This window comes from Diadema antillarum, unplaced genomic scaffold, assembly GCF_040938485.1.
Source record: "Diadema antillarum isolate AM-2024a unplaced genomic scaffold, OU_Dant_1.0 seq00001392_RagTag, whole genome shotgun sequence".
NCBI lineage: Eukaryota > Metazoa > Echinodermata > Echinoidea > Diadematoida > Diadematidae > Diadema > Diadema antillarum.
The window spans coordinates 291,671-303,885 of NW_027272147.1; positions in this window are offsets into that span (position 1 = coordinate 291,671).

Sequence of the window (12,215 nt, forward strand, 5' to 3'; positions counted from 1 at the left end):
TCCCGTTATAACGAAGTAAGTTTTTTCCTTTCTTCCGTTATATCAAAATTTCGTTATAATCTAAACGAAGAGTAAAGTAAATTATACGTACATGTCCATAGATATAGTAATCTGACGTAAATCTTCACTTCGTTGACATTCAACGCTGAAACGAGCATTTCGTGATAAGCGTATTCGTTATAACGGGAGTGCACTGTACACTATAGGCCTATTATTCATTTTGTAGATGTGTGGTGTTACGTGAAGTCATTTGCATGGCTGTAATTTAATAATCCAGACTACGTCGTTAAACTCTGTATGTCGTAATCATGTTTTACACATTTTGATAATGTACTTTTGATAAACTACTGAGCAATAAAAGTACCTCATGCCAAACACAAGAACAGTCACTGGATGATGTCAATTTGGCACAGGTACTAATTTTGAAAAAAAAATATTTGTAATAATAAACATGTTTTCGTACCTACCAAACAGAAAATCACTTGTATTTCCTACACATTAAAATTGGTGTCTTATAGCAGGAGTATATGATGTGACAACCCTCACAAATGTTGAATGTGGGCATGTAAGAATGTATATGTATCTATACTGAAACTCACTGTCGTAAGTTGCTTAATGTAATACATTATAATGCATGTTTTTCTATACACACATAAACATACACATACATGTATGTATGAATACATACATGAATAAATGAAGAGTTTTATGGCAAAACAGGCGAACTCCATTTTCGTTTAGTTGAGATATTTGTGATTAAAGCGCCTAAAAAACAAAGAAAATAATAAGAAAATATGGAATATTTTTGATAACTTCTAGAACATTCTTTGCTATGTTACAAGTGAGGTATCATCAGAAAGGTTTTATTTTGCTCTATCTTACAATGGACTCATTTTAAAGACATACCTTAAAATTTTTAAAAATGGCACTTGGCCCATATTACAATGAAACTCTTCATAAGCATATAGAAGGAGAGTATGTGAATGCATGTACACATAATTTTATATACATAATCTATGTGTATATAGTGTACATATTATGGAAACATAAATATGATATATATATAACATATATATATATATATATATATATATATATATATATATATTCAGTACAGATACAGTTGTATTTAAAATTACATGCATTTACATAATTATCCTTATAAGGATATGTACGAGTGAGCAACTTTATAGGTTTATCTAAAATCAGTCATATATGTATTCTCAACATTTGCGTGGTGACAGAAGGCAAAATGACAAGTCAGAGAAAGCAAATTCCAACATCCGTTTCTCATATTCACATACATGGTAGTTTATTACTTTAATATATTATATATTCCAACACTACAAATTACAATTTAAAACTTGCATTTTCTCTGCCATTCAGAATAGGACGTCACGGACTTAAAAACCTACAGCATTCAGACATAGTGCACAGCGGATTAAAATATAAACTCTACTCTTTTGTAAGTTTTACAACCTATTTTTTTTTTCATTATTTATCTTCAAACCTCAGAATATGTCTTTGAAGCTGTAACGATCTATTCATAGGTTGTGCTGCACAATTGAGAAAAATTTGGGCATTCAGTGTATTTAGCCTTCAGTGTTTGACATGCTTAGCAGACACTAGTAAGTAAAAACATAATTATTATCTCAAGATATGATCAGCTGATTGAAAGGTGCATGAATGGAGCATCCGATTCTCATTGGCTGACTAATACTTGCCGCTATCAAGAGAGAGAGAGAGAGAGAGAGAGAGAGAGAGAGTCAATACAATACCAGCATATTATGCAATGGACATACTTCAGTCTTAACCTTTAACACCACACCATAATACAGGGGTACTTCGTAATACAGTGGACTCCCCTCATAACGAAGTCCTCGGTACCGGCAGTTTCCTTTCTTTATATCGAAATTTCGTTATAACCGAACAAATAAACAATAAAAATACATAGTGCGGATAATGTTACAGGCTGAATTTCTACTTCATTGTAACTTGAATTTTGTTATAACCCTGTTCATTATAACGGGAGTGCACTGTAATGAAAACCTACAAACCATGAAAATTAATGCTACCTTGTACTGCATACACCATATATTTAGCGAGTCTAAATTTTCGCATATCGGGACTTCCCGATCGGGAGTTCCCGACGATTTCGCCAGTGGTTAAATTCGCGATGGTAGAGTACTGTACTGAATTGAGAAATGTATACGTGTGCGTAATGTTCATATCGGGATCAGAGTCATTATTTTCGCACGTCTTTTAATTTCACAAAATTCGCGAAAAAAAAAAAATATATATATATATTTGGTGTATACAGTATTAGGTGTCTCACAATACCTCAGGATACAGTAACAGAGAAATATTCAGATTTGGGCCTGCACAATAACCTCGATAGACAAGAAGTTTGCTATACCCAGCTTCTTTAGAACAAGGTCCCTCTCTATCAAGTTAGTGTCCATGCTTCATTATCATAATGTACACATACGTGAAACTTCAGCAATTTTCAAAGACTGGATGTGGCATTCTCAAAGTGTAGAGTGCATACCTCACTTTCTTTCTTTTATTCTATTCATGTGTGCACATTTCACTATAATAACTGCTGCCATTGCAGAAGCCTACCAAGATCTTACAGTACAATATCAGTAAAAGTCTTTTGGAATGCTCAAATAATTCTCACTTTATTACGATCTTTTTATCAACTGTTGTATGTCCAATGCAACTTTAAGGATACAAGTCCTACATAAACAACAACGAAAAAGAATAAATTACATTTTTTTTTACCTATGTCAAAAGGGTTGCACTGTTGGTCATTACTAGTATTTCCTAATATATCTTCATAAAACACAGCTTATTTCTTCTATATTTTTATTCTATCAGGATTTCGCATAGTACTAAATAAGTGTCAGCTCCTACTTAGTTTTTGTTTCTTTTTCTCCCTACAGCATATGCCACTGTGAATAAAATAAACAACTTTGTATTTATATAAACATACGGCATTCTGTACCATGATACAGCCATGGGCTGCTACTAGACACAAGTTTTCACAAAGTCAGCCATTATTGCACAAATTGAACTTGTCCTCTAACATCGTTTGGGCATGGAAGCATTCATTAGAAACAATTCAGTGCAGATCATATATACTGTCTCATTACCATATGAACAGTTTGATCGCAAAAACAACTTAACTCCATTTTCATTGATTTGAGATATTGAAACTAAAGGCTGTTAAAAAACAAAGAAAATAATAAGAATACACGGGACATTTTTGATTAAAACTTCAAGAATATTTCTTATGTTACAAGTATACAAGTCAGATATAACTATTGCTAAAAAGGTTTTGGTTGATCTATCTGATGATGGACTTTAAAATTGTTTTAAATGGTGCTTCATCCATTTTGTGATCTAAGTCTGTTTGACGCTTTGGGGTGAACAAGAGAGGGCGCTACACTAAGCTTAGTATCAGAGCCCTTTTGTAATGAAGGCCAGCCTCCGCACAGTATAGTACATGCAGAAAAGTTGTCCTTGACGAAAGACTGTGTTTCATGTAGCCAAATGTTATAATATGAAAGCCGACAATTGAATTTGAATCAAGCCATAAACTGCCAATGGCTTTATACTTTGAAGTTTTGAAAGCAGAAAGAAAATTCAAACAGGACATGAATATTCATAAGGAAAATATGTTGTCATCTTTGTATAATGTAGTTTATATAGGAATACAAATTTTTGTTCATTAGCGACATATGGACATAGTAGTTTGAGAGTCACACATGACTGTCTTGAAATTCTTCTGTTAACAAATAAAGTGTAATTGCCTTTGTCTAGATCAGACCTAATAAACTGCTTTACATGGTATGGCCTACTTGGTATTTCCCACACAACCCTGTAAAACATCCAAATTTTGATCTATGCTATAATTCACACTCGGTAATAAGTACTTATTTACTATTCATTTGCATTCATTTATACAGCAGGAAGGAATATCAATGTTCCCTAATTGGCAAGAGTCACACAAAGAGGTGTAGTGTGAATTTCTGACTGAGCGTTACATCCACACAAATTAAGAAACACAAAGTAACAAGGTTTTTTCCTTCATAACTTCAAATTTCATCTGTCATACATTTTCTTTCACAATAAATATAGACCTACTAGAGAGAAACGGGTGACATGTTGTCACCATACATCTCCCTCGATACCTTAAATCAATTTCGTGAACCAAATGTATCATACTTTGCATCTGTATGAATTCATCGATAAAATTGGAGGTGAATGATGACATAACATCTTAGAATATTTTTGAATCTGGCACATACTTGATAAATCCATGTGAAAAGGTCTCAGGATAACATGGAGGTCACTTTATAGCTACGTCCATACAAGGTCACTGTTATACTGTACATCCTTCATGTCATATTAGGGAGCTTTAGATTTTCGCGATAGGGACATTCAGAGGGGAAAAAACATGTTCTGAGCATGCGCAGACCCGCGTATCACTCTATTTATAGCTCGCGTTGTCTGAGTTCTCATTACGCCTTCTGAGCTATTTTTACGTCTGCTCAATTTACGACGTAGAGAGCTACTTCATGCACCGATCATATGTTTTCAGGTTGCATCTCCGCGTAATCTAAAGCTACTTTAATATCAACATGACGCAGGGAGGGAAGAGAACATCCAACGCAATCGTTATCTCAAACGTCCGCGCCGCAAAACTAAAACTCCCTTTTACAGTATTTCAAGCGACCTCTTATCTACAGGACTCATGAAAATATTATATACATAAAAGAAGGATGCACCAATCTCATTTCAAACTATCATTACATGCTTACAAGGAAAGTGGACATTTTTATACAGTTAATATCTCCCGCACATTGGGTCATTTTCAGCAATCTTTGATTGATAATAATTTCACAGATGTGGGTATTCTTACAAATGGTTTAATAGAAAATAGAAAATATTTGCAAACTAGTGCTGTTTTTATGTTTTTACAGAGGAAGCAAAATATAATTACGGAAAGTATTTTAGGTTTCTAAAAGTAGGCAGGACGAGAATCATTATGGGTGGGACTGTCAGACTTGGTATGCAACAATCTCATTTCAAAATATCATACATGCTTACAAGGAAAGTGGACATTTTCATACAATCAATATCTCACATTGGGTCACTTTCAGCAGTCTTTGATGGATAGCAATTTCACAGATGTGGGTATACTTACAAATGGTTTAATATAGCAATTTCACAGATGTGGGTATACTGACATATGGTCTAATATTCCCTAGAAAATATTTGCGAACTACATGTAACTAGTGCTGTTGTAATGTTTTTACAGCGAAAGCAAAATCTATGTAGGGAAAGTCTTTTAAGTTTCTAAAAGAAGGCAGGACAAGAATCATTATGGATGGGACTGTCAGACTTGGTATGGACTACATTCATGCCCTTCGCCATTTTTATCAAAAGCTAATTAAAAAGCACATCATGTTTACAGCTCAGTACCTGGGAACATAAAAGGTTACTTAAGTTTACCTATAATCGACATTATCAATATACCTACTTATGTAAATAATGTACTTTAAACTATGATTATGATAGAAAACATGAAGCAAAGGAGTGAATATTGACAACATGTGCGAGGTTCAAACCATAGTGTATCAGGTGTAGTTTTAGTGGCTACTTGGCTTTCATTCAGCAGATATTACATAACACAATATTCATACTGTCAAGTGATTCAAGAAAGATAGAGTACACTTTACAATGCAATACCACAAGAGATAAAGATCTGAACTGCCATATAGATTTTATAAGAATAGATACGCACAAAAACACATTGAATAAATAAGAGTGAAGTGTCATCACCAGGGAGAGCAATGAAACAGCAATGATAAAATCTTTAAAACATTATCACTCTTGTATTTTATTTTGGCAGAAATGCGTGCACGTGTACATTAACATGTAAAACACTAGTTATTTTCATGTTTGATCATGCCACATTGAACAAAATAACTGAAAAAAAAGCAAAAAAAAAAAAAAAAAAAAAGAGACATCTTAAAGATCATAAATTATCTACGGCGCAACCATTATCAACCTACTCTCTGTGATACTGAAATGCTGATTATTTCTGCTGTTCACCTCAGTATAGACACAAAACAGAGGAATGAATGTATATGATAGCACAATCATCATGGAAAAAATAAACCCCACACACATTACTGTGGAAGATGACATCATACAAGAAACTGTTCAAGAACATTATGATAATCAGTATCACAATAGCCTTGTATGCAGAGTGATTATTCAGTACTATTAAACTAAGCATATACAGGCCTATCACACCGGAGGAGATGTCACAGTGACTCCTGCAACTGAGATGTCGAGATGCAGGAGATGTCGAGATGCAGAGATGTCTCCACACCATTGATCGGTAGGTCACCACTGCGGTTCTCTGGGAAGTTGTTGACATGTCCCGGAGATGTCCGCAACTGAAGGAGATGCCTGCGAGCGCGTCTTTGACACCAGCTGGAGACTGGAAAAAGTCTCCTAGAAATTTCACACATTTGATTTTCCTGTGACTCTCTGGAGACCCAGCTGGTCTCCATTTTAATAGACGTTGTGGAGACTCAAGTCACCATCAGGTCTCCACTAAGTCTCCCAGCGAATGAGATACCCACTTATAACAGAGCACAAGGGAAGTGTTGATACTAATCATTTAATGATAGGAACAGGACTGTTAAAGGAACAATCACTTCTTGCACTGAAGATGGCTGAAATAAGACAGGCATTAAGGATGCTGCAACTTTTCATTAGATAAATACATTCTGTTTTAAATCTCATTACAAATGCTGTCCCTTAAATTGTTTTCATCTTCACTTAAAACATTCCCCAAATCCATAATCAAGAGTTCAACACTACAGGATCTGCTAAATAAATCATTTTCCTATATACCCCTCTTATACATATCCTTATATTAAAATGACACTCTGAATGAGTTATGCACACACAGTGATGTATCGCGTATCATGATCACAGTTATAAACATGCCAGTAGTACAGTGCAATTTACATTGCATGTCTGTATGTGCCAAAGGTATGTGACATCCTCACTCTCATCTAGTAAATACATGTAAGGGAAAGTTTGTGACTGCATTTCTCCACACAATCCAATAATACCTAACACGATAATAATTGTGTAAAGTCAAATGAGACAGGTGCAAGGACTCACCTGGTCTTAGATGACGTTTTAAAAAAGTGTGCATTGTTTTGAAGATGGGAGAACAGGCTCATTCTACCTTCCTTCTTCCCTGGTGATATAATACAACAATAATCATCTTCTAATTGCACACAAGACAGCATGATATTGTAAGGTAGTTTTATGTATGGTTGATAGGTTATAACGCCAGTAAGGGGTTTGTATGTAAGTTTGATAAATGTGGTAACACTGTGTATATAAACAGTGTGCCCAGCAGTAAGAAACTGTGTGTCACAACGGAATGAATAGAACCCAACTGAATAGGCTTTGGATTAACAATATAGCACTAGGATTAAGAATATAATACAGGGCACAGCATGTATAGCCCTATCTCTACTCCCCAAGTGAGTCACTCTTTTATATTAAAGCAGTATATTGTTCACATGTAACATATACTGGTACAGCTATTAATTAACATGTCTGTAGTTATAGTAACCAGACTAATAAGCATGAACATAGATACAGTGTATATACAGTGTGACTAAGAGAACAGGGGCAGTCTGGATTCCCACCTTCTTCAGGTGAGGACCTCAGATAAGCCAGGGAGGTGAGACAATCACCTCCCTGGATAAGCTAAAACCTCTAGCCACCCCCTCCGTTGGGTTACGGCTTTTATATTATATATGGGTTATATCGCACTTATACTTGGTTGGATCTTGTGAATTTGTTTCCATGTTCGAAGTATCTTGAGTTCAATAAACCTGCTGGTGGACTTCAAATGAATGTGTGACGCTTCATCAATGAACTGCTGTTGTTAACACTCTACCACGCTACCTCTAAATTATTGAGTGTTACATTGGTGGCAGCGGTTAAACTTGGAGCCATCTTACTGCTCGGGACTTTGCCATCGATTCTGATTTGCGCTCACTTTCGGATGCTTGACATCTACAGCTGAACTTTGCTACTTTAATTGGCATAACTGCTGCAGGACTGTGTTCTGAATTTTTCGTGGTACTGCCATCATCTTTACCATAGGCTCCTGCTCCTATGACGGAACGCTTCACTTTTGAGACTGCCTCCAGTTTGTATTTGCTGAGATTGAAGAGATTCTCTTCTCCACGATTTACAGGACACCGTGCAGTTACATTGTGAAAACTCCCAATAATGTGTCAATGATATTGGGCTGTGGACATTGGAGCTTTCATCGTGTCGTCAGTGCGCGCTCTACAATTAAATTGCTTCAATTTTATTGCCAGAATTCGCTGATGTGTGATTCGCAAGTTGTTTCTGCTGATGTGCTCCTGGTTATGTGACCTGGACCGACGCCGTGAACTTGCCTCGCGTAGTATTGGGTTCCGGATGTGACTTCTCAACTTCGTCCAGTGACTGACTGCTTCTAGCTGATCTACGTCCGAAATTCCTGTGTGACACTGAGGAGGACAGAGGAGACCTCAAGCTGCGCCGCACATCGCCAACGTACGGGAGTCAGTGACTATTAGTGTGTTGGTGACAAGTCCTCAGGGCCGATACTCCCTGGCCATACCCATGACCATTGTCATGGGTAGCTATATGGCTACCAAGCGAAATAAGGGAGCCTGTGTGCATATACATTTGTTGTTATATTCTATGCTGGATACATTTGTTGTTACTCTACGCTGGCCATCGCTTCCCGCTCGGAGATTTAAACTTGAAAGCTCACCTATTCGCATTTGGATATTAGCAGCTGTCCTGATTTCTATAAGGGACCGTGCTTTCACCTTTTTACCTTTTTACCTCGCAATTTGCTGTTAAGGATGACCCATGCTTCAACGGCTCTTTGCCGGACGCTTTGCCGTTTTGAACTTCGAAATATATTATTTTATGTCCTGTAAATCGCACTATACATGGACATAAAGAGTCTTCGTCGTATATGCCTTTGATTAATATCGTGTTACGTGATTGAATGCTGCTGTCACCGATCTTCCCAGCTCTGGATCGATCTGGATCTGCATCTCCATTTTTCTGCATCCGAGTCTTCTTCGCGGCTGATGAGGGGATCGCTACATGTCACCATCACCCTTGCCATGGGTCTTTTTGCTTCTTCTTCTTGTTGGTGTCACCACATCGATGACCAGGACTGAATTGCTAGATTGATCCTCTTTAGTTAATTTTTTTCTTGTCTCTCGTATGATAATCATTTCGCGTGTACTGTGTGATAACTCGAAATTGTCTCGACACGAAATTTTTGTGAATTGGAACCGATGGCCTGTTTTTCGTGGCATGAAGTTTTCGCGATTTGCCTTTGATATTCGGTGCACGTGGTGTGGACAGGAACTTTCATGTGTATTTCAATTTCATACACATTCCTCGTTTTACAGTATTATAGTTACTGTTTGAGGTACAAATGTATACGTATAGTCAATTTGACAGGCATATTTCATGTTTTATTTTTCCCACTTTGAGTTCTACTGCGATGTATAGTAATTTGATTTTGGGGCTTGCATATTAACATTAGACTTGAGGTTTGAATATTCATGTATTGGAGTCGCCGTATTGAGTGTGTTGTAATTGTTAAGGCCAATTCTCTGTCCATTTTTCTTCTAGCTCTGGTTTCTGCAAACTTTCCTCTTTCTCACCCTCGAAAATGTTATATTTACATGTATTCATTTTTCTGAATGATTTAGCCTGCGTTATATTTAAACGCTCAGTTAGCGCAGTTTCTGTGCACTGCACTAGATAGGGCTTATATATTTTGGGTTCTGTGGCTCTTCAATTTGCATTCAGCGTGATTTGTGTTTTGGTTTATATTTTATAACTGTTCATTTCGTTGTGGTATTGGATGCTTGCACTTTAATTTTGTTTTGTCATTTTTTTTTCTCTCATCGTGTTTTCTATTCGGTGCTTCTCAGCTGCCTATCATTTTCATATTGACATCTTGCTTTTGCCACATCACCACTTCCCTTTTTTTTTTCTTATTGCTTCCCCCCCCCCCCTTTATTTCTTCCTCCACTCCCCCCTTTATTTCTTCCTCCACTGATTTCACTTTATGATACTGATGTCGACTCCTCTTCTTCTCCCACCGCGGGGAATCTTTTATCCCAATGTAATTCCAACCTATGTTTCAGGTGATGTCACGTTTGCCTTGATGCAGTGGTGTCGTCAGTACCTATGAGACCCTTTGCGGGACTCGGGTTGCGTAGGGTTCCATTCTCAACCACGCATTTGTTCCGATTCTCTGCATACTCTGTGTCTCTCATGTGGTCGATACAAGCTACACCTCTTTTAATCACGTGTCACCACTTTAAGTCTCTTCTTCTACCCTGTTTTTGTTATCATTGCATTAATGCCTCTCATCATATCCTATCATTATAATTTATCATTGTTTCATGCTTGAGAATTTCTCAGTTATTATTTTGTAAACATCTTTGTTTGCAGTGTTTGCACCTCTTTTGAGTAATAAATTGATCTGATGTTTTGATCATAGGATTCTTCATTGGCCATGTGCATATCAATGCTTTTTCACTTCAAATACTCATATTTTATCAAATGCGACTATAGTACTTCCGTTTAATTAAAATAGCTGTGTGCATGCTCTGTCTTCGCTTTTTTTTTCCTGATTTTTGTATTGTAGTATTTTCTGTATTGGTTTATAGTGTTATGCATTTCATTATCCTAGGAAGAATATTTTTTTTTTTTATTTTTGTTCATCGTTGAATTCCACAATAATTTACATGTAGTCCTTTTGGAGATTATTTCAAGTACACTTTCCTTTATTGGAGTTACATGTGTCTTTAATCTGGTATCATGCACGGACAGCTTGGTATGAAAGTTTACTGTACCTCTATATACTGAACATGTGAAATTGACATAATTTAGGTTTGAACGTGATGTATCTCTCATCGAATTTAATGTCTTATTATTTGCCATCACACAACTTGATATATAACATGTATCTACTTTTGACTTTATACTGCAGCTGTATTTCATAATCACATATTTGAGCCTACTCACCATTTGTCTCATATTCCACATAACTTTGTTAACTTGCAAATATGATTTGCCTCTCATGGCTGCCTCCTTGATTTCACCTTTGCCAATTGATCACAACATACAATAGTCTGTTAGTGTACAGTTCGTACACTTATTTTTATGAGTTTTAAGGCAAGGGCGATATATTTTTTTTTCCATTTTTTGTCGATAGCAAAGCTCCATATTTTACATGTATATCATGTAGTGAACACATACCCCTCCATGATTTTTGATTAAGTTTGTGTTATTGATTTTTTTAATAAGTTTAATGTTTGAGTATGTTTCCTATAAAGTTAATTTGTTTTGTTAGTTTCATATTTTCAGTTGTTTCATTTATATGTTATTTTAGCAAACTCCATCGGTTTTATATTTGATTAACAATTTAGAAACGAGGACGTTTCTTTTGGGAAGGCCATACTAATGTAAGGTAGTTTTATGTATGGTTGATAGGTTATAACGCCAGTAAGGGGTTTGTATGTAAGTTTGATAAATGTGGTAACACTGTGTATATAAACAGTGTGCCCAGCAGTAAGAAACTGTGTGTCACAACGGAATGAATAGAACCCAACTGAATAGGCTTTGGATTAACAATATAGCACTAGGATTAAGAATATAATACAGGGCACAGCATGTATAGCCCTATCTCTACTCCCCAAGTGAGTCACTCTTTTATATTAAAGCAGTATATTGTTCACATGTAACATATACTGGTACAGCTATTAATTAACATGTCTGTAGTTATAGTAACCAGACTAATAAGCATGAACATAGATACAGTGTATATACAGTGTGACTAAGAGAACAGGGGCAGTCTGGATTCCCACCTTCTTCAGGTGAGGACCTCAGATAAGCCAGGGAGGTGAGACAATCACCTCCCTGGATAAGCTAAAACCTCTAGCCACCCCCTCCGTTGGGTTACGGCTTTTATATTATATATGGGTTATATCGCACTTATACTTGGTTGGATCTTGTGAATTTGTTTCCATGTTCGAAGTATCTTGAGTTCAATAAACCTGCTGGTGGACTTC